The 24540-nt window shown below is 43.1% G+C and overlaps 1 long non-coding RNA gene across 2 annotated transcripts in view; it reads right to left on the bottom strand.

Annotated features, from left to right (window-relative positions):
- Positions 1-24540, bottom strand: part of LOC131279208 (uncharacterized) — a 230949-nt gene that overhangs the window by 90027 nt on the left and 116382 nt on the right. The window lies entirely within an intron of this gene.

Raw genomic sequence — 24540 nt, 5'->3', positions numbered from 1 at the left:
AACCTCAACTGTGAAAATGCAGTTTTCATATAATTTCATAACTTTCAACACTGGACAAACTTGAGAGGCAGTATTTGCAAAAGCAATTTTGCAATGACCATATTCACTGACGGTTAAGTTTTTTTAAGACTTTTTTTTTTAATCTCCAATGACTGTTTATAATTCTGAAGATTTAAAGGTTTGTCTTAATTCTAATTTTCCCAAGACTTCACGCAATGCCCCTTTTCAAATTAGTGTGTGCTTTAACTCTTACATAGCTCAAAAGTATAATCAGATCTGATCAAAATTTCACAGATTGGTCATTTCAGTATTGTTTGAAATCCTAGATAGTTGTAAGCAATTTATATATATATCCAATGGTGAGGAATTGTGTCAATAATTTGTGGCCTCTCGACAGTACTCTGGTTGCCACTAGCCAAGAGCTGGGAAAGAAGAGGACAATCCATCCAGATCAGGGTAGATTCGTGGTTTCCAGGGGCCAGTGGAGAGGAGGGAATGAAAGTGACAACATATGGGTACAGAGTTTCTTTTGGGGGTGATGAAAATGATCTGGAATTAGACAGTGGCAATAGTTCACAACATTGTGAGCATAATATAAGCCATTGCATTGTATACTTTTAATGGGTGAATTTCATGGTATGTGACTTATATCTGATTAAAAACAAAAAGAAATGGAAAGAAAAAGATTGGTAGAACTCATTATAAATTAAGAGTCAACTATGAAAGAAAATCTTTTAAAAATGTTATAGAAATGCACCTATTGCCATGAAATAAGGTTCTATATATTAAGTGAGGGGGTGCTGAGAATCACAGTCCAAGGGAGCAAATATGACTGATTTGGGTGCAAAAATTGTACCTGTGTTTAGATGGATCAGAAGAATATATGCAAAATTGTTCCCGGGTCATTTCTGGGATGATCGTTGGTTTTTACTTTCTATTTTGTTTCTTGATGGATATATTGGATTGTTTTGAAAGAAAGGAGAAAAGCTTTTCAAGGTGGGGGATGGGCTCGAGGCAGCTATATGGCAGATTTCTCAGACTTCTAAAGTTTTACTTTAGACCTTCAACTAACCAAAAAGAGCAAGCTTCTACAATGTTTCCGGGGAGCTCCACAATGAGTGCTGTGTTGGAACAGCCATCAACTGCCAACAACAAACCACACAGGACAAACAATGATTCTATGTTTACTATTTGACCATTCCCTCCCCCCACTGCTTGCATTTTGATTTAGAAAATGAAGAAATTGTTCTTGTCCTGAAACAAGTTCAAGCAAAGTCAACTTCCCTTATCCATGTCTTTTTGATAAGCATAACTGAGCTTCTTTATCAAAGAGATCTTCTCAGGTCTCTTACTAGAGATATTTTGGTTGGTTGTTGGATTTATTATCATCTACAAAATCATACCCACCACAGAGGGAACGAAAAGAAAACTGTATTTTCAAAATACTTACTGTGTGCCAGGCACATTTCAGGAACTAACCCGTGCCGTGAGTGCTATTGTCAGAGAGCACAGAGAGGCTGCTTGACCAGCTTGAGGTCACACAGCTGGGAGGTGGCAGAGCCAGGATCTGAATGCCATTGTGTGACTCCCAAGAAGCAGGTGCGAATCCTCTACAGCCCTCCCCGCCCTCATCCTCACTCCCATATGGTCCTTATAACCAGACTAATTATCAGTCCAATCCAGAGATTTCTGGAATAGCTTCTGTGAAAGAAAATTGATCAGCTGCCAAGCAACTCACTTACTGAATTGCTGGGGCTCAACTCTGACCTCCCTCATTGAGGAGGAGGCCTCCCCTCCCTCCCCACACACACACCCCGTGTGCTGGAAACATAATATTAGAGGAAGGCGGAGGGAGAGAGGGAGGGAGAAGGAAGATGAGTGTGTGAGGAGAGGCAGGGGAAATGGGCAGGGGGTGGGGGGTGGAGGAAACAAGCCTTCCTTGCTGGGGCTCCACCTACCCAAGGCTTCCCCCGGCCCCCGGTCCCCCTCCCAGCCCTGCAGTTGGTCCCATTATCGCTTCCACCCCAGCTAATTATAGGCACTGATTACCTAACAGCAAGCCGCACTGTCACCTGCTTTGGCCTGACAGATTATGCCATCTGGGCCACGTGGCCAGGGTCCAGAGCCAGGAGAGGTCAGCGAGAGGGGCAAACGGCTCTGAATGGGCAGACACCAGGCCTTTGCAGGCCTGACAGCTGACTGGCCATTAAAGGGGCTCGAGCTGTGTGTTCACAGCTGAAGCCCCTCTCCAGGGGCCTCGCCACCCAGCGCTATTAGCTAATGGGATGGAGCTGGATCTTGCTCTGGTTCCAAATGTGGACATGCTAAGGGACTGCACACTCTCCTAAAAAGGAAAAGAAAGAGAACTGTGCGGAGAAACGTGTGGGCTCACAGTTGTCCAGAGTCATTGGTTGAACCGACACCAGAATATACCCGCAGAGGAAACGCGGCGGCTGGCCGTTTGAGAAAGCACGTTATTAAAATACATCTTCCACCTCCAGTGTTTATTGCACATTAAATTAAACACAGGGATGAAAAACGCTCCATGAAATTAAATAAACCCTGTTCAGTGATTTCCATTTTATGAAGTGCTTTCCGGTCCTCTACAGCAGGGCATCTCGAACTTGAACATGCCTATATAGGACCTGGGAGCTCGCTAAAATGCAGATTTGGAATCAGGAGAGAGGGGAGGGGGAACACAGATCTGTCTTTCAAAGGAGATGATGTCGATGCTCCTGGCCCATGGATCATGCTTGGAGTAGCAAGGAACTGGTCTGTTACTCCATGAAATGAAATGGCTGAATTAACATGATAGAGAAAACCTATAGAAGAGCATTGCTCCCAACTATGTAGTGCAGAGCACTAATCATCCAAGCAAGCTGCTTCCTCCCAAATGGGCTCTCAGTCACAGAAGTTTGGGAAGCACTCCATGCTCCCTCTCCCCTCTGGGAATTCACAACACACATGATTTAGCATATTGGAGCTGAGAAAGCCTGCGGTGATCTGTTCCACTTTAGATGTGAAACTAGAAGTTTGGAGCTCCGTGCCCTATTTTTTGTTGCAACCCTTGCTGAAGATTTTATATTATCGCGATTGCCTCCCTTGCCCATTAATTTCTTGATTTGAAAAATGCCTTCTCAGCTAGAGAGGAAACACACACACACACACACACACACACACTCGCAAGCAAGAAAGGCTTTGGGACTGTGAAGCAATGCCCATATGAGGTACTGTCATAAAACGCAGGCATACTGGCGGTTACTTGCCTCTGGCAGCTTCTAAGTCCAAATAAGCACAGCTTGCCCAGCTCTCCCTAAGAGCAGCTTGAGGAAGAAGCAGAACTGAATGAAGGAGAAAAAAAAAAAAAAGCCTGGGAGATAACTCCAGAGGTGTGCTCGTGGGACTATTCATAATGTGGAGGCCGATGGCAAAGGCCAGGAGTCTACGAAGAAGGTCACTTCAAGCCTAATTTGCTTAGAAAAACAAGGTTTTCCAAACCATTTTCTAAAAGTATTTTACATGACATGATAAAACGCTTACCTTCTAATATTTAAAAAATAAAACAGACAGAGTGGACGAGACAATATGATCACAGCTTGTGGGTGTGTCTGCATGTGTATGTATGTGTGCGCATGCCCGTGTACATGCAATTGCACACTCTACATTACGGGAACATAATAACATCAGTATGTGTGTTGGCTTTGGAGTCAGGAAACTGTAGGTTCAAATCCCAGCTGATCCACGTTTCTTTAGTTTGTACCACCTGTGAAATGGGACTGACAAGTCCCACCTCCAGGCTTACATGAAAGGATTTAATGAGATAATATCTGACAAGCACTTAGCACATTGTGGGGCACATGTTGAGCATTCACCAAATGGGAGCTATGATTACAGTTAATACAGAAAAGGCTGGAGGACTATGCACAGAATATTTACAGTGGGTCATCTCTGAGTGGTGAGTTAGAAATGACGCTTATTTCTTCTTTGTACGTTTCTGCATTATCTAAAACTATTCAAAGATCAATAACCCTTTTTAAAATAAATTACGAAACGAACTTTATGAAGCAAAATAAATGTAATTTCTCTGGTTGGTAAAGAATAGGTCATTTTTCATGTCTTCCTATTTACTGTTCAGTATTTCTCTAATTGCTCAAACTAGATATTTGTTTTGATAATTTTTGATTATGAAAGCCATACATTTTGGATATTTTGGAAAAATATGTAAACACCCTGAAAAGTGAGCAAATATTACTCTCAGCCCCCTGATTTCTCTCATTTCATGACCTCTTGTTTAAATCTAAAATACAGATTCACCTCTAAATGAACGATACCCCTAGAATTGTGCAGAGCACAATACGGACAACCTGAGTCAGTGGTCCTGAAGTAGTTTTTCCCTCCCCACTTCTCATCCCACTCCCAGAGTGAGAGTCTATGTATAACACACACACATACATTTGTACACATACACACATACATGATCCTATATCTTCACATGATTAGAAAAATGCCTACATAAGGAAATTCCAGAAACATTATAGAGTCCCCTTAAATGTAATCAGTGTAGATGTACATAATGAGTTCCTCCAGATGCACTCTAGAAAGGAAGGGCACCTCCTCCACGGGTGAATTTACTTCAGCAAATGTGCATTAAGCACCTACTCAGTGCCAGGCCCTGTGCTATTTATTACAAAAACAAAGGTGAAGAAGATGCATGCTTTCCTGCCTTAACAAGCTTCTCATCTACTCATGGAAATGCCCATTTACAAATATTTGTAGTGCCACATGGCCAGTGAAATAATGGCAGCAGGTAACAGCTCCAGAGGGAGCTAAGAAGAGAGTGAGTCCTCTTGGATTTAGGAAGACTGTCCCTGAGAAGGACTCATCTGACCTCTGTCTAGAAGGTTATAAATTCCAGCTTCTTTTCAGACCTATGACTTGAAGTTCTCCCATGCTCACAATGCTCACTCAGGTCTCTGGCTCTTGGGCTGCAACATCTTCTACTCCTGGACAACCTCTACTCATTCTTTAAAACCAGACCAGAAGTCACTTGTGGGAAGTCTTTCCTGCGGACGCACACTGTGGGACGGGCCCCTTCTTTGTAAGCACACATCCTGATCTTGCACTTACCTTAAATTACCTACTCATCTGTCTGTCTCCTAGAAGATGAAGGTCCATGTTTTCCCAATTTTTCTTTACATCCCCAGGACCGAAGACCAAACCCAGTACACAGTTGGAGCTAAACAAATGTTGGCTGAAAAAGCAGTGCTAGAGTGGACCGGCTCAGATACATAATACACATGGGTGCTGCCAGCACAGAGTACCTTTGTGCTGCTTCATCCTGGCTGTTCCACCAGGCTAGGCAGTCCCAAGCTAGGGTGGACAGCTGGGATTCCAGGGAGTGGATTCCAGTCCCCACTCAAGCCTAATGCCTGCAACACACTGCACCATAGTACATGGGCGACCCTGATAATATGTTGGTGAGCAAGACACATTCCCTCCCTGCAAGGGGCTTAAAACTGGTTCAATCCAACAACCAAGTAAACACTTACAGAGTGTGGGTGCTTATAAAATGCTGAGTAAATGGATAAGTGAATGAACGCATGAATGAATGAGTGAGTGAATGTAAAAAATGAATGAATTTCTTGGGTTAATGTAGACTGGATTCAACTGAGTCCCACTATGTGTTTGCTTTGTGCTCCCACTTCATTGACTCCTAGCTTAGAAGGATCTAACTATTTTCTTCCAGCTTAAAGTCTCTGAGTGCCTCTGGCTTGTTTGAAACAGGTTGGGTCTCCCATGCAAGGGATCCCAAGGGGGAGGGGGAGATGGAATCAGTCCAGAGAGGGCTCTTTGAGGTGTTTGATGTAGACTGACTAACCTATTGGCCAAGATGCTCGTTAGCATGCCCTTGTCTCTCCCTGTGCTTTTAAGTGAGGTGTTTTGAAACACACACTGTTTTACACAGGCAGAAGTGGTGATTAGTGGGTGCCTTGCTTGGGCGTCTCATTTGGAGGGTGGAGAGGAGCAGGATATAACCCCAGTGCTAGCCACAACACCTGGCACCCAGGAGGTTCTCTGCACGTCGTGGGCGAACACGCTAACCTCCTATTTGATTGGGTGGGTAGCATTAGTCAATTCCTTCACATTAGAGATGTGGAAGAGCAGGTCCAGAAAGCTTTAAAGAGCTGCCTAAGGTTATTCCACCAGTGCTGAAGGGCCGTGCCTGGAACCTGGGCTCCTGACCCTGAGAGCTCTAACTGCCACACACTGGCCTCTGGCCACTGGGGATGTCTCTAAAGCAACTCTGAGGTCTACAGACTTCAATAACAGTGGATTTGCTGAAGAGCAAATTACAGCCCAAGGTGGCTTTAAATGCCTCTGGGGTCACTGCCTTCCTTTGTAATTGCACAGTCACCACCCTAGTCTCATGCCAGGATGATTGCAAAAGCGTCCCTACTGGGTGGATCAGCTTCTCTCCCTCCCCCAGTTTAACCCACCCTGGATTTTTTTTTCCCTGAAAACAGCACTGGACCCAAAGCATATCTCTGCTAGAAGGTCATTAGCATCTCCCAGACCAGCCATCAGATGCAGCCCCAGTTCCTCAGGCTGGCACAGGAGGGTCTCCCTGCACTGGCCTCACCCCACATTCCCAGCCTCTTTCCACATGCCCCACTCCACAGATTCTCTGCTTCTGCTAACAGGATCCATTTCTTGTTCCCCAACATACTTAGGACCTTCCATTCCCCTGCTGCTCTGGCAATTCCCCCTGCTCACCTCAGCCTTTTTTTTCTCACTGCATCTTTGAAAATCCTTTCATCTTCCAAAGTCCATTCCAACTCCACCTCTCTGGTGAAGCCTTCTTAGACCCTGACGATTGCAAGTGCTGGTTCCATTTCCAGGTTCTTCTAGCACTTTTGGAATCTGCTTTTGATGGGACATCTACCAGACCTCTTCTCCAAACTAACACAGTGGACAAAATCTCAGACTCTGCAGTCACAGACCTGTCTATAAGCCTATTCTGCCTTTAACTAACTATCTGGCCTAAGCAACTTTCTTTGCCTGGCACAAAAGTGCTCAGTAAATATCAGTGACTATTCTTGTATGAGAGACTTGGATGTATTTGGTGGATAGCTGTGGTTCCATGTTTGCTGGAATTTGGGCTGTATGGGAAGAATGGGCAGAGATGAGGTTGGAGACCTAAAGTAGGCCCCATTTCTGAAAGTCCCCCTAAGCCATGCTGAGGAATTTGGGCTTATCCTGAGGACAAGAGTAGCTGTTCACAGGTATTGAGCCAGAGCTGGACTGATTTGGTTTACATATTAAAGACTTCCCCCATCTGTCTTGGGGAGCATGGTTTAGAGATGGGGCAAATGGAAGTCAGAAAGGCAAACCAGGAGGCTGTGGCACTCATTCTGGAGAGGACTGAGGAGTGTCTGAGGTGGTGGCCCTAGTTTCTTTGTTTCTCACTTTCTATTTAGAAATTGTCATGAAGTATGCAGAGGTACATGAGACCCCAGTCCCTGCCCTCAGCAAGCGAACTGCCTGATGGAGAGACAGATGGGGAAATGAAGAAATTATAATGAATGGAGAATAATGGGGAAAAGAAACGTGTATTACTTGGAAACAAAGCAAAAGCAGCAGCAGTGCACCCAATGTAGAGGGACCCTGGGGCAGGTTTCAGGGAGGATGTGACCTGTGAGGGCACTGTCTTTCCTCAAGGACATTTAGTTTGACCAGGATATAATGTCTGGACACTCAAATGGGGTACTAGAGAGTGATCCCCACCATGTATAACGGATTAGATGAGAGGATGGTGAGGACTCCGTAAGTGTAAGATAGAATGAGTTTTCAAAAATCTCTAAATTCCTTTTTCGTCACTGTGCTTTGAACCTTTAATCTCTCCTTTGTGCCATGATATGGGTGTTTTGGATTTAGAGGGCAATTATAGGAAGAGAGAGACAATACCTCGCTCTTCCATTTTATTAATTAGTCGATTGATTGATTTTTCAAGAAGATTCCCTGAGAAACTTTCAGCAGTAAATAGGAACTCCAAAATGAACTATAACGTAATATTGTTCCATTAACATTATAGAAAATACCAGCACGAAGCTTAAGGCAATAATTACATAAGGGAGACACTTGTTTGTGCTTGACTTCCATAGGTCTACCAGAAAGACAGTGTTTCAAAGTGGGCTGTGTCACCATAAGCTATTGGAACTATTTGGTCTCAACACCTGTGGGTTAAAATAATATTTGCACTGGGAAAAATCACTTCTAATTGGGTTTTTCATAAAGTGATTGAGTGAAATCTAATTTGAAAGTCTCAGTCCGAAAGGTGGTGATTGGTTGTAGAAGATGAGAAATTGCACAGCACCCCCACACCCTCCCTGCAGCTCTCCAAAACTGCTTTACAGCCTACACTATAGCACATCACCTCTTGCTTCTGGACCTTGGCCCATGTTATTCTTCTACCAGCTTCATTTCCTCACTCCCAACCCAATTGTTTAACTCATAGTCATCTTTGGGTATCAGTCTCAAGGTCATTTCCTCAATCACCTCCACCCACAATAGATTGTCATTCTGCCATGCTCTCCTACATCAGGCTTCACTTCCTCAAATCTCATTGGAATTGCTTGATTCACAGTCCATCCTCACCACCAGACAATTACTTGGTGGAAGCAAAGATTGCTAGCTTGTTCAACTAGGGTAACCCCAGGCAGGGGAACTGTAGTATTTGTTGCATTCTTCAATTAAATAGGATGGCAGTATAATCTAGTAAATAAAAAACATTTCTCTTATATAGAGAGCAATTTCAGTTGGGCTCAACGAAGGCCCAGATTGGAGAACTCCTCCATGTCATATTGCATAAAAATCTGAACAGACTATTAAAGTCAAAATTTTGCTGCCAAAATGAGCAAGAGTCCTTTGTACAGTACTCTGTCATAAGGTGGCTTATTTCTATCTGGGTGTGATCCAAGTTACTCAGGGCTTGAAATAATTGAGAAAGACCTTATCTTTGGGAGCAAAAACCCAACCCCTATCCCTGGGGTCTTGCTAAATATCTCCCACAACCCACATTAAATGCATTATGCGGTCTTTGATCAGATGCTAAATGCCTGCATCTGTGGCTGGCATCAGTTTGCTCTCTGCTCTTACCTGCTGATCACAGTCATGATGCTCTTCCACCTGTGAACACAGACCTAGTATCCAGCGAGTTTGCCTCCCAAGCCCCATGCTGGCATGTTGCCCTGTCCTCTCTGCCTGGCCTCAGCTCACCTTCATGAATTCAGGACTCCCAGGACATGGGACAGAAGATAAGCTAAAATGGCCACTGCTTCCTCCTGCTATTACAGCAAGAAAGCACTTGGTTCAAGAACAGGAAGTAGTAGGTAAGAAATAAAACAGCAGGGGTTAATATATTCATCCGTTCATTTATTCATTCGACACTATGTTCCTGGTACTAAATAAATAAGACATATTCCCTGACTTCAAGGAGCTCCCTAGAAAAGAGATGCTTGGAGAACAAAAAACCCCAGCCACCACAACAGCACTTCTCAGACTTTAATGTTAAAATCACTTGGAGACCATCTTATACTGGGATTCTCATTCAGTAGGGTGGAGTCTAAGAGTCTGAATTTCTAATAAGCTTTCAGATGGAGCTGATGCTACTGGTTCCAGATTCAAACTTTGAGCAGAAAGTATTACAATATAGAGACAATGCTTCTATTTTCATTATCTCATTTGATTCTCACAAGAATTTGAGGAGAGGGGTGGTACTTTATGCTCTTTCACGGATAAATAAATTGAGTCTGGGAGAAATCAACCCTATTTTGCAATCGTATCACAAGTGTTAAAGCCAGACTCCATTTATCCATAATCAGGAACCCAAATCCCCAAATCAGTCCTCTACAACAGGGGTTCTTAACCATTTTCTTTCCCACAAACCCTTTTGCCAGTCAAATGAAAACCACAGATCCCTTACTAAGCCCACACTATGCTGTGTATTGTTTAATAAATCTATCAAACCCACACCAAAACGTCACCACAAGAATAATGTTGTTTTGAATTTCAAGCTCACAGACCCCTGGTTAAGAAGGCTGCTCTGCGTGGCTCTCTGTCCTTCCCTGCTGGTCACCGCCATGATGCTCTCCCACCTGTGGACACAGACCCGGCTTCCAGAGGGTTTCCTTCCCAAGCTCCATGCTGGCACTTTACCCTGTTCTCTCTGCCTGGCCTCAGCTGACCTTCCTGAGTTCAGGGCTCCCAGGACATGGGACAGAAGACCCCAGGGAGCAAAATAGGAAAGGACACTTGGAGAATCTCTGCTCAGACCCAGGGAATCCCATCTGGGTCTCAGCAGGGTTGTGGAGCACCTATTGTCTTCATTCTTCCACTGGGTCCCCGCACAAGTCACCCACAGATAATGAGTGCCTGTCCTCAGGGGAAAGGAAGAGAACTGCACTTCTGGAGCACCTATATTGTGTGGGGCACTGCCAGGGTGATTTTTCTATGTTAGCTCATTTAAACGGGGCAGCAGGAAGGCGAACCTTATGGTATCTATTGCACTGATGAGCCAGCTGATGCTCAGAGAGGGTCAGTGACATGCCCAAAGTCACCCAGCTAGGAACTACTGGAGCACAGTCAGCAAATTACTCTCACCCTGGCTCAAACCCATCACTTTTACCCAATCCCAATGAACCTTTCAGACCAGCAGCCCCCATCACATGGGGGACCTTCTCATAATGCAGATATGAGGTCCCCAAGAGTCCCAACCATCTGCATTTTTACAATCACGGCACTTAATTCTGATTCAGGCAAACTTGAGATCCTGCTTTGAGAATGATGACCTCAGACGAAATGTAGATGTCAGGCAAGGGCACTGCCAGTCCAAGACACCCTGGAAACCTGCTTGATCAGGGAAGCGAGGACATTATCCCACCTTGAAGAGTCTGAATTGCTTGGAAAGAAGAGCACAGTCATTGCATCCTAGCCAAATGTGGGAGAATTAGAACAAGGTTACATCTGAGGCCAGGAATGCAGCCATGCCAGAAAGTTGCAGGGATGGCAGGGCGCGTGTGGGTGGGACAGCTCCCCATACCGCCTCCACGCAGCCCATCCCCTCCTGTTGTTATGATTGCTGTTCCTTGGGGCAGTATCCTGCCGTGATGACTGCTTTATAGTTCTCAGCCCCCACGATCCTAAGGGATGAGGCACTTTGTGGCCTTAGGTAGGCAGATGCTCTTGGTAAACACACTGCCCTAGTAGCTGCACAGCTGGGGTTAACGCCAGAGGTAATGGCCTGGAGCCACCAAGTGGGACACAGAATGGAGACATAAGGCATCCATGTTGACAGATGAGCCGATGCCCAGTCGATGGATTGGGGACAACTGAGAGGATGGGACAGGTCCTGGACTGAGGGTGGGAGGCTGGGTTCCAGACCTGTTCGCTAACTGATGGCAAGAGCCCGGGCAAGTCGCCTCCCTATTCTAGGTCACTGTGCCCTCATGAGTTCTGAGTTTTCTAGGAAGCCTTGATTTTGCTGCTTTGAAAAGGCCCTTGCTTGTTCAAAATAGTAAGCCCAAGATCCATCCCTGGCTTTTTTCTCAGCAGGCCCTTCACTCCTGACTGTTTGAGTCACTGCTGTCTCCAGAAGGCTTCTGAGTCTCTCCCATCCTCATCCTCACCTCTTTGCAGGGCTGCTGGGCTACCCCACGGAGGAACCTCAAGATCATTTGACTAAGGAAATGGAAAGAACAGCAGGTTGGTAGCCCTTCTCAAAATCTAATTCAAATTTGACTTGGGTCAGTAAGCCTCCCCCTTGGTCACAGACATTTATCCTTGCAGTTACTAAGATGGTTTATTATTCTACATATCATAGTCTTTAACAATAACAACAATGGCATAATAATAACAAACATGATAATAAAAATGAACATTTGTGTAAGGCTCATATACTCATATCTCTGTGAATTTCTGTCTCCCTCTTACTTACCTTGTATGGTATCACTGCCCCACCACCCCAAGTTAATTATAAAACACACCTTGCAGTCAAGGAAAGGGCGTGAAGGAAACACTGTGGATTCAGAAACACCTTGGATGGAAACTTGACTCCTGATATTTACTAGTCATGTCCCTGTCTGTTTTGTTGTTCTTATTATTGTTTATTTTTTTAACAAAAGAGATTTTATTGATACATATTAATAAAGTGTACAATTCATCTATATGTACTTATTGTTGTTTTTAAAGGATGGTTAACTGCAATGATCTCGAAGCCTCCTCTCTGTCTCTAAAATTTAGTGGCCACAGCTGTGTTTCTTATGTAGCCAAAAATCTTCCAAAAGGCCCTGGTGAGGGCAGAGGCCAAAAACATAGCAGTCCCACATGTTAGAAAGTGTTAAGCTATATTTTTATTTGATTTCATGATAACTAAAACTTTCCCTACTCTTCTCCCCACCACTAAAAATTACCTGAATACATGTGTGTACATGCTCTATACAGTAATGTGTGTATTGTGTGCATACCTGCATACACATACCTGTGTAATTGCAGGCATATGTTTATATGTATTTTACTAACTAGCAATATTTCCTAATTCCTTCCAGTATATAGTTTCTTAGGGTGTTGGATATGGTTAAATGTAAAGGTATCTTTATCTAGCACTTCTGGGACATTTGAATCACAGGACAAATCTTTTTACCACAAAAGGACAGTTAGACAATTAAGCAAGAATTCTAAGTACATAATACATACATCAAACATAAAGTGCATGTGCTTACTTTTTTATTTTGAGTTGTAAGCAAGAGAAACTAGCGGTAGCTAACTTAAGCAACCAAAGGGAACTGGTTGGAAGGATACAGGCTGTTTGATAGACTCCAAGAAGATTTGACTCAGCAAGGGAAAGAAAATGTACATACTGCACCAGCAAGGTTTGATAGCCCTTCTTTCTAGGATGCTGCCATGCCCTTAAGTCAGCATCACCACCTTCCAGGCTCTGTGTTTTTCTGCTCTAAATATTCTATTGAAGAAAGAGAATTCCATTGGTCCAGGTGGGACTGGATGTCTACTCCTGGCTCAAGCAAGAATAGGCAAGGTGTGCAGGGTCGCTAAACAGACCTACGGCCAGTTTGAGACAATTCCCAGCAAGGAGGCATACCAGTGATGGACACAATGCTAAACCTGGGAGGCATGAGCCTTTTCATGTCCTTTCAATGCATCTTCAATTATCAAAGCTCTATCATTTCCTAGTTCACATGGAAAACCTGAGGCACCTTGCTGCTTAGGCTGCCAGACTTGTAGGGGTACGGTGGACCCAGAATGGCACCAAATGCTCAGACAAAGCTCAGACCAGCAGCTTCATCATCTGGTATGTTGTTCGCTCTGTCTCCAGAGGTCAGCTCCCACTCAGAGCTCATGTATTCTGGAGTTGGGCAGAAGGTTGGCAGTGAGCCACCCTAGCAGAATAGTCAGCCCACTTCCATCTCCCAGAAATCCTCTAAGTTAACATTTATCGAGCATTTATTGTAATGCCAAGGTCTGCGTTGGGTGCTAGAAATAAAGATGAGTCCATATGCACACAATCCCTGCCTCCAAGAGGGCTGTCAGCAAGAGAGACTAGAAAACAGGTAACAACAACATAAAAGTTTCCTGAGCTCTCTCAGGAGCCAAGCACAGAAAGTACTGGGAGAACTTCAGGCAAGACATGAGGTCAGAAAAGTGTTTCCATGGAAGGAGTACCTGTGTCTTCAAGACCATGAGAAGTTAGCAAGAAGAAGGGGTGGGAGTCAGAGGAATGACATGTGAAAAGACACAGAAGCATTACACAGCCCAGCAAAAGAGAGGAAACAAGCTTGTCTATGTGAAGCAAACATAGCGTGTAAAGCAAGGAGTCCAGGGAGGATGGGGCTGGAGGGCCGTGCAGGGGCCAGACTATGTTAGACGGAGTCAACCTTGCTGATCCCTGTTGAGAAGTGTGGAGGAGGGGATGGGAGCAGTAGAAAATGAGGCAGACAGGCCAGGAGGGAGGCAATGATACAGACTAGAGATAAAGATACGGAGCAAAGGTACTATTTAAGCTAAGACCTAAAAGACAAGAAGGAGCTGACCACAGAAAGATCAGAGAGAAGAGTATTCTCAGCAAAGAAACAAAAAATGCAAAGTCCCCAAGAAGGGAAAAGTGCATGGTTAGAAAGTAGTCTAGTGAGTGAAGAAAGCCAGAGGGGTGAGGTCTGAGTGGTGGGCCAAGACTGAGCAGATCCCATAAGCCAGAAGGTGTTTGCAAGCCTTGGGATGATTAAATAGCCAGCTTACATGTTCTTATTTATGTTCATTTTTAAGTCTCCTCCTCCTTATCAGGTTAGAAGTAGACTGAGGGGGAATAAGGAAGGAAGCAGGGAGAACAGGTGAGAACCTGTGACTCTACTCCAGGTGAGAATCATGGTGGCCTGGGTTAGGATGGTGGTCAAGAGGTAGAGTCTTTTGGGCAGATAGGGCAGTTTAAGGTGGAATCGACAGGCATAGCCAACCATTTGGATGAGGAATAGCAATGGAGAGTGAGACAGAGAAGAGGAAATTCTGGACCAAATCCTGGGGCCCCCCAACACTTTAAGATGAGAAGAGGAGAAAATGAAGAAGTAGTTTGAGAGTTGGGAGTAAAGAAAGAATGTGGTTTTGGATAACTCAAAGGGGAGGGGGTGGGGGATATATTTCAAGTAGGAGAAAGTGACCAACTTTGCCTTCTGTTGCCATGCAGCAGTTAAAATGAGGATGGAATAGTGACCATCGGGTTCATAATCTGTCTCTGAGACCATACCTGGCACATAGTAGATGCTCAATAAATATAAGTTAAGGTAATTAACAGCCTCAACTTTATGTCTCCAGCCATCAGGTCAAATCTGTGTACCCATTTGCTACCTGACATCTTTACTTAGATACCTAAAATGCAGTTCAAACTTAATACATCAAAAGAGAACTCTTGATTTTCTATATTGCCTCCATCCACACCGAAGATAAAAATGTGTATAGCTCAGAAACGGCAAATAGGACATTTTGGCTTCCAGGCCACAACTCCCTATCTTCCTGCCTCTATGATAAACATTATAAGTAGTCATTGCTTTTGGTTTTTTATTGTTATTATTATTTTTTAAAATCTAGACCCAGCCTCAAAATTCCTCAACACTCTGGTCAGGCACAATCTAGCAATTAGAATTGTCAGACAAATTTCAGCCTATTTGCCATTCCTGGTATAGACTCAACAGTCAGAACAGGACGGTAGAGCAGGAGTGTTCAACAGCGGAGCCCTAATGAGGGCTGCTTCATGAAGAACCACCCACCATCTGCCAAGTTTTCTACAGAGGGAATTCCCGCTTGGATGGGGGCTGAACGCGGTGACCACCACCGGCCCTCTGATTCCAGAGCTCAGAGGATGTCTCTCCGTGCTGATAGCAAGCAGCTGCTCCAAGCACAAAGAGAAAAAAATCCAACCCAGTCTAGGTTTAAAACTTGTGAGCTAAATCTTTCTTAACACTTCCTCCTATGCATTCTTTTCCCTCTTATCTTTATTGGCTTCCTGAAATGCCTTATCTGCAAAGGCAGGATTCTGTTCTAAATCTTTGTCTCCAAACACAATTGCCACTTCTGCTTTTTCCACAAGGTAAAAAGGAATCACGAGGTGCAAGTCATGAACTTAACTTATCCACCTAGCCATAGGCAAACCGGCTTCATCTCTAAATGACGCACTCGCCCCCATAAAATAAAAGCAGACGGTTTTATTCTCCAGTCCAACACACTTAGCATTATGGAGAGACATCTGCTGCAGACAAATCTTGGGTCTTTGGAGCCTTAATACTTTGAAATTTATTTCTCTCTACCACCTGGAGGCTCATGAGTTCATTTGTGGACTTTTCCACCCAATGCTGCCTTGCAAGATAATGAGCAGTTGGTTCACAGACATGCAAGCTGCAGCTTTTCTATTACAACTCCTACATCGATATTGTTGTATAAAGGGCACAAAATTAAATGTCAGGAAGTTCTTAATACCTTCCATCTCCTCTAATCATTTTCATTCCTTCAACAGACATGGACCATGTGCCACATTCGGTACTATTTCCTAGAATAGAATCTAGAGATAAACTGAGGAGTGAGATCCTGCCTATGCTCATAAATGGGCTTCAGAAATTCTTTGTACCCCTCTGAAATGCTGTGCAAAATGTTGTGTCTATGTGTATTTTTCTCTAGAAAGAGATCTATGATTTTCATCAGATTCTGAATCCAAAGTGGTTAAAAACGGATAGGAATTTAAAGTCAGCTTTGACACCTCCCTCAACTTTAGCCTGAATCACATACAAACCAACCCTGTGACTTTTCAGTTTTTTCTGCTATGTTGTTCTAGATCAGGGGTTCTTAACAAGAAGTTCATGAGCTTAAATTGAAATTCAAAAAACATGGTTCTTGTGGGCACCAATGTGTTGGTGCGGGTGTGATATATTTATTAAATAACACACAGAAGAGTGTGGATTTAGGAAGGGGTCCGTGGCTTTCACCTAACTGGCAAAGGGGTCCGTGGAACAAAAGTGGTTAAGACCCCCTGCTCTAAGGCGTTTTCGGGACGTGGAGTTGTCCTGGATAGTGCTTCACGGACAATTACGGGACACTGTAGATCCCCCCAGGGCCCACTGGATGGAACGTGAGAGAGTCTGGGCTATGATGTGGACCATTGACTATGGGGTGCAGTGATGCTCAGAGATGAACTTACCAGGTGCAATGGATGTATCACGATGATGGGAGAGAGTGTTGCTGTGGGGGGAGTGGGGGGCGGGGGCGGTGGGGTTGAATGGGACCTCATATATTTTTTTTAATGTAATTAAAAATAATAATAATAAATAAATATTTAAAAAAAATAAATAAAAAAAAAAAAGAAAGCAAGGGAAAAAAAAAAAAAAAAAAAAGACCCCCTGCTCTAGATCTACCTCCTCTCCATCCCTTTCCCACACCTTAGTCGAAGCTACCCTTCCCTCTCATTGGTTAACTGAAATTAGCTTAATTGTCTCCCCACTCAGACCCTTGCTATCCTCCAATCTGTTCTCCATACAGAAGCCAGATGCCAGGTGCTATTTTCTTATCTCTAATCTGATCATCTGAACTCCTAATGGCTTCCCACCACCGCTAGGAGCATAAACAGACAAGCCCCGATCATTTGCTAAGGCTCCCATATTCTCATTTGGTGTTGTCTTTGCTTAGTGAACTCTGGCCTCTTGAAACTCCTTTTGCATCCTCATAGTCTCCATTCACTCTCCTGCACCTGGGCTTGGGCGCATTCAGTAGTCTCCTCCCCAGAGCTTCTCCTCTCCACCAAATTTTATCATAATCATCACTTCTATAGGGATGCTTCCCCTGACCTTCCTGACTAGGTCAAACATCCTACTGTAAAACTCAGAGCCCCATGAACTTCTTCATAGTCTTTGCCCAAGTTAGAATTACGCGTGCTTTGTGTTATCCATTGACTAATATCTATCTCTTCAAACCAGACTATTTGTCATTGTGCCCCCATGCTTAGCTGAATGCTGAACACATAGATGCCAAGGGCTTGATTAATACTCGGTGGATGAAAAAATGAATGTTCAAGTGGATAAATAAATAAGCAATGTGTAGATGCTATAATAAAAGAAAGCCATAAGTATTACTGGGGTTTTCTCATCAGGTGATGGGACATCTTTGCGTGTCCATTACAGAGCTTATTATGCAGTGTTTGTAAGCTATGTGCATTGGCTAAATGCATAAAATAGTAGCTCGCTCTGCCTGGGAGAATAAGGGAGGGCTTCAAGAGGATTCAGAATATGACATTAGTCATAAAAGAAAAGAAAAAGTATTTAGAGCAAAGGGAGAATAACAGGTGTATTAGTTTCTTGGCTGCTGAAACAAATACCATACTATGGGTTGGCTCAACAACAGGAATTTTTTGGCTCAGTTTCAGAGATTAAGAGAGCTTACTTCCTCTTGGGGTTAGTATCTGCTGGCTGGCTGGCAATCTTTGGGGTTCCTTGGCTTTACCATCACATGACAATGCACGCGACCATGTCTTCTCCTTTCCCTTCTGGGCTCCATAGATTTCCAGCTTCTGGCTGCTGCCTCTGGCTTTTCTCCATGTGGCTTTCACTTTGCTCACAAAGGACTCCAGTAATCTGGGATAAAGTCAACCTGGTTCAGTCAGGCTGTGAACTGTATAGCACCATCAGAGATGCTTTCTCACCAAAATCAGCTACTTATAATCCTGGTGTGTTGCCACATGATTACGCAAGGTGACAGCAATCTCTGCAGAGGTCTCTGCCTTCCCTTCCAGAATCTACCATCTCTCAGAACTCAGCTGTGGGCAACCAGACACAGAGATTGTCTCATTCCAGGCCATACAGCATAAATTACTTCCTTCACCAAAGTCTGTTGCCATGCTTTGGAGCAAGATGGCTGCCGACATCTACCAAGAGTTCAGGCTTCCTAGTTCCTCTCTTCCTAGGACTCGTTTCTCTCCAGGCTCAGCTGCTCTGCTCTCTCCACGAGGCCACCTGTGGACTTTCAGGCTTTCAGGGCTTCTGCTGTGTCTAAGGAGCCATCCCTATTCCTCTGTGTTCTTCTATGTGTTTACTTCCTGGGCTCCAGTATCAAAACTTCCAACCTCCCTTCTCTGCAGAGAGGTTTCTCTGTGAGTCCCTGCCCACTAAGGGGGTGGGACTCCTACTAATGTGTCCCAATCAAAGCCTTAATCATTATTTAATCAAGTAAAAGTAAAACCTCTGAAGCCAATACACTCTAATATGCCCAGAGGAAGACACCAGTATACAAACATAATCCAATATTTCTTTTTGGAATTCATAGACAATATCAAACAGCTACAGTCCTGTACTGGAATGACTTCTCTGGCTGCTGTGTGATGACTACATGAGAAAGAGGCAAGGGACCCAGAGGAAGTCGTTGAACTAGTTCAGAAAGGAGAAAAAAGAGGCATGAGCTGGAGAAGTGGGGAATAATGGAGAGGAGGTGTGGTGCTGAGAAACACTGAAGAGATAACCTATTAGCCCTTGTGGCCATCAGTGATAGGACGGAGGGAGAGATGAGTGGATGGTGACAACAAGGGTACCTTAATTCCCAGATGTGATAGGGATACACTACTAACTTCTATTAAAAGGTGGGTGTAGTTCAGTGATTTGAGCGCCTGCTTCCCATGTATGAGGTCCCGGGTTCAATCCCTGGTAACTCCTAAAAAAAAAAATCTGGCATCTGGCAAAGGCATTCTTTCTCCTAAGGTCTTTTTCAAGGCACTCGTAGGTAGAAGAGAATGAAAACGATAACAGAAATGGTCTTATCACATTAACATGCATGATAAGTTAACAAATTCTTACACAAAAAGAGTTGCCATCAAAGTTTTTGTTTTTGTTTTCATTTGTTAACATATATAATCAGTCATAAATCTTGATGAAGAATATTCTCATGTCGAACAGACAGGGCTTCAAAGAAGAGAAGGAGCAAAGGCATGAAGCTGCAAGAAGGAAGGCCAAATTAATGCAGCGAGAAGCAGAAACTGGCAGGAATATTATTCATTCAAGAAAGCTTTATTGAGCATCTTTTAACTGCCAAGTGCTAGGGCTGAGAAAACAATGATGAGTAAAATCCCAGATTCCGTATCACAGAAGCAAGCACATAACTAGGGGAATAGAATATAAATAAAGTATGTGTTGCTGTGTCTAGCTTGACCCTATGCATGATTTTAGTCAAAATATTCTCCTATTGAACATTTTCTCCTTGGTGTTACTTTTGAATTAGAATTAATTTTCATGTTTTTTCTCATTCAAAGTGGTAAGGGTATACAAATCTTGATTTGGCCACTAATTAATTGTGTGACCTTGAGCAAATTATGCATCCATCAAATGGAGACAATTATAGCAATCACCTAGGGTACTCTTGAAAATTAACCAAGCTCTTCCACTATAGCAACACATCATAAAAGTATTTATTTTGTGCCACTTCAATACTACAAAACAGTTTTGAGGGTGAGTAGAGAGAAATACTAATTTAAAGCTATGGCCAAGACCAGCTGCATAATTTGGGGGCCCACGGCAAAATGGAAGTGTGGGACGCTTGTTCAAAAATTAAGAATTGCTGAAGTGGATATGACTCAAGCAACTAGGCTCTCACCAACCACTTGGGAGGTCTGTGGTATGGTTCCCAGTGCCTCCTAAAGAAGACAACCAGCTGACGCAATGAGCAGGCATGACAAGCTGACACAGCAAGATGATACAACAAGAGACACAAGAAGAAAAACATAATGAGAGATACAACAAAGCTGGGAGCAAAGGTTCTTGGTGCCTCCTCCTAAAGAGGATGAGCAGGATGGTGCGCTGGTGCACTAGGTAGGCATGGTGAGCTGACACAAGATGATGCAATAAGAGATATAAGAGGAAAACATAACAAGAGACAACAAAGCAGGGAATGGAGGTGGCTTAAGTGATTAGTCACCTCCCTCCCCCATCAGAGGTCCAAGGTTCAGTTTCCAGTGCCTCCTGAAGAAACAAAGAAGATGAACAGACACAGCAAGTGCAAAGAATGAGGGGGTAAGAAGAGATAAATAAAATAAATCTTAGGAAAAAAAATAAGAATATCAAAACAGTGACGAGAGCATTGCACCAAGAATCAGAACCTTCTAAGGTGAGGCCTGGTGAGACTGCCCAGGTCACACACCACACCCATGAAGTCAGCCCTGGATATGCCTTTTGTACTCTCAGTGGATTTTGATTCCCATCTGCCACCAATCTGGTGACCATCTAGCTCAATGATGAGTACTATTGTAGTGTAAAAATATGTTTTATTTTTGTTTTGTTTTGTTTGTTTGTTTTCTGGGCCACTAAACCAGAAGTAATCTTCCTTTTGCATGCACAAAGCCATGTGTTTTACCCTTTGGTATGATGTAAGAAGTTTTCAAGTGTGATTTTTACTGTTACTGTCCTTTTATACACTGACTTTAGATTCTAAAGCCTACAGGAGGTATGTCCACCACACCTATCATTTTTCATGGGCCAAGAAGAGTAAAAGCCAAACTTGTGCTGGAGTCTGGACTACACAGTTTTCACGCAGAATCTCATTTATTTATTTTTATTTTTATTTTTATTTTTGTCTTCTAATTTTTTTTAAAGATACTTAGGTTACATTAAAATTACATTTAAAATGTAGGGGATTCCCATATGCCCTGCTCACCACACCTCCCACATTTTCCCACATTACCAACATCCTTCATTAGTGTGGTACATTCATTACAATTGAGGAACACATTTTAGAGCATTGCCACTAAGCATGGATTAAAGTTCACATTGTAATTTATATTGCAAGATATATAATGGCCTGTATTTGTCATTGCCATGTCATTCAGGATAATTCCCAAGTCCCAAAAATGCCCCCCTATTATACCTGTTTTTTCTCTCTTCCTGCTCTCAGAACCTCCAGTGGCTACTGCCTCCACATCAGTGATTTAATTTCTTTCATTGCTAGAATCACAATAAGTCTATAGCACAATACCAGTAAGTCCACTTTAATTCATAGTTCATTCCCCAGTCCTGAGGGTTCTGGGATGGTGATGTCCACTCCACCTCTAATTGAGAGGAGGCTATGATCCCATAGGGCCAATGGATACAGAATCTCATTTAATCTACAAAACAAACCAGCAAGTAAATATTCTCATCCTTATTTTCCAGAGGAGGGGGAATTACAGGCTCAAAGTAGGGAAGTGATAGCTCAAAGTTACCCAGCAAACAAGTGGCAGATCTGGAATTCAAACTCAAGACTCTTGACCCCAAGGCTCACGCTCTTTCAGTGAAGGCTTAATGAATATTTGTTCCTGTTAACTCTCATTCTTACGGCAAATCTTGCCCCATCCCTTAGATATGAAAAATTCATTGGTGAACAGGAAATCTACTTTTCTGCATCCTGGTAACCATTCATGGTTCACCAGTTAAGTTCAGGCACGTAAGCCCAGAGGCTGAGAAACAGGAAAATGAAGGGGCCTGAAGTCGAACCTGTATTTCCAGGACTCCAAATGCCAGATGGTGAAAACTCGGGGCTGACATCACTAATCTCCAGCTTCTCAACATAAGCCCATGTGGAGAGAATGTTGCAGGGAAAAAATAAATAAATAAAGGTCATTTTAGAGTGAGTGATAGATGTAATTAATGCCATTGACAATGAAAGCTCAGTTGCTGAGAGACAAATGAGTCAGCACTGAGTTTAATGTTGAAACTGCATGCAGGCTGCCTATTGTTGCTCAAATGCTTGCTACTTGGAATAAAGAGGGAAAAAAATGCAATTTCCCAATCAATGCATGCCAAAATCTGGGTTCAGAACACCGTGTAAAAAGTAGACAGAAAACAGCCTGCATGTTCTATTTCCAACAAAAACACACAAACTGATGTATTCTTATGCATAAGTCCAGGTTTATCGCTTCCCCTTAAAGTCTGCTATACTCTTCTCTTAGCATTTAAGGCCTTTTATGATCTGACCCCAGCTTCCCTCCCAGTGATTACCCTCCCTCCAAGTTCCTTTTCTAAGTATCTAAATCCCACTTGTCCTTCCAGAGATAGCTCAGGGTGTACCTACACATGAAGACCTCTCTGTTCTTGGATTCGGAAATGAAAGGGAACGAGCAGTTTGCAGAAATGGTGATAAGTTCAATGTGTTCCCTGATTTTAGCTGGGAATGTCCATCTCTCCCCTCTCCATCTGGCACACATGTCATTTCCATATTGAATTAATCACTCCCTTCTCTGGACATCCTCAGCCCTTAGTTTCATAAATCTATTATAGGGCTCAATATAATGCATTGCATTACATGTCTTTCCATGTAATGCAGGAACTATTTGATATATCATTGGGTACATGGAAGTATCTTCCCCACTAAACCATGGGATCTGTGAGAGCAAGATCCTTATACTGCTCATCTTTGGACTCGCTAATGTGCTTGGCATATTTTTTAATAAAGTAGGTGCTCAGAAAATATTTACTAGATAATTTATCAATCAAGATTGCTTTAAAGATCACAAATTTGGTATATCTCACATGTGGTACCTCTTAAAAAAAAGGCAAGCTGATTGTTTGATAGTACAAAGATCCTGGGAGGTGGATGTGGCTCAAGTGATTGGGCTCCCATCTAATTCCCAGAACCTACTGGTGAAGGCAAGCTGGCCCACACAGCAAGCTGGCCCAAGTGGAGAGCTGGCCCATGCAGACTGCTGGCCCACGTGGTGAGCTGGCCTGAGTGGAATGCTGGCCCATGCAGTAGTGCTGGCCTGAGCAGAGAGCTGGCACAGCAAGATGACACAACAAAAAGAGACATATAGGAGAGACAGTAAGAGATACAGCACACCAGGGAGCTGAGGTGGTACAAAAGATTGAGCACCTCTCTCCTGCTCCAGAAGGTCCCAGGATCAGTTCCCCATGCCGCCTAAAGAGAAGACAAGCAGACACAGAGGAACACACAGTGAATGGACACAGAGAGCAGACAATGGGGGGTGGAGGGGAGGGGATAAACAAATATATAAAACTTAAAAAAAAACAAACAAAGATCTTACCAGACTGCAGGAGAAATGCAAGGAAAAATATATTCTGAATTAACACAAATGCTGCTATGTTGAATTACACAAAAATTTGAAATTGTATAGGATATGTAATCAATAGAGCATCAAACATGAAAGGACAACTCAATGGGTCTATTTCTTGTTGAAAGAGAATCATCTGGTTCAGTTCAGTTCAGTGGAGTCATTAGTCTCAACTCTAGGAAGTTAACACTGATAGTCATAATAACTACCACCTTTTAATGATTTACTAGCCCTTTCAAATATTGTCGCATGAAATTCTTCCAACAACTCCACCAGAGGGATATTAATATTATTATTCCTAATCCACATTTTTGGAGATTAAATTTTAAAGAGGTACAACAGTTTACCCGAAGTTGCAGAACTAGTAAGTAGGAAGAGAAGGATTCAAATCCATGGCTTGGCCCCAAAACCCAAGCTTCAAACAAGCCTGCTCTGTAAGATAAAACAAAGTTATCAGGTAATGCTTTTGTTTGAATCATTGAGTAGCTCATCTATTGAATAACTCCATTTTTCTTGGTTTACAATGAGAAAATTTAGACCCAGAATGATGAAGGAACATAGTTTCTTAGAATCTCATGCCTGAAATGGACTTTAAAAGTTATCCAAATACACACCCTTTTATCCAACTGCTGGCTTAACATCTACTTTTTTAACAACTTAGAGATAAAATTCATATACCATACAATTCACCTGTTTAATGTGTACAATTAATGATTTTTAGTATACTCACAGGGTTGTGCATCTAGCTTGAGAATTTTCATCATCCCCAAAAAGTAACCCCATACCCACATTCCCCAACTACCAGCCCTATGTAACCACTAATCTAGTTTCTATTTCAGTATATTTGCTTATTCTCAACATTTCATATAAATGGAATCATATAGTATGTGGTCTTTTGCAACTAGCTGCTTTCA

This window comes from Dasypus novemcinctus, chromosome 1 (assembly GCF_030445035.2).
Source record: "Dasypus novemcinctus isolate mDasNov1 chromosome 1, mDasNov1.1.hap2, whole genome shotgun sequence".
Taxonomy (NCBI): domain Eukaryota; kingdom Metazoa; phylum Chordata; class Mammalia; order Cingulata; family Dasypodidae; genus Dasypus; species Dasypus novemcinctus.
The sequence above is the reverse complement of the archived record's forward strand: the minus strand, read 5'-3'. Positions and strand labels throughout refer to the sequence as shown.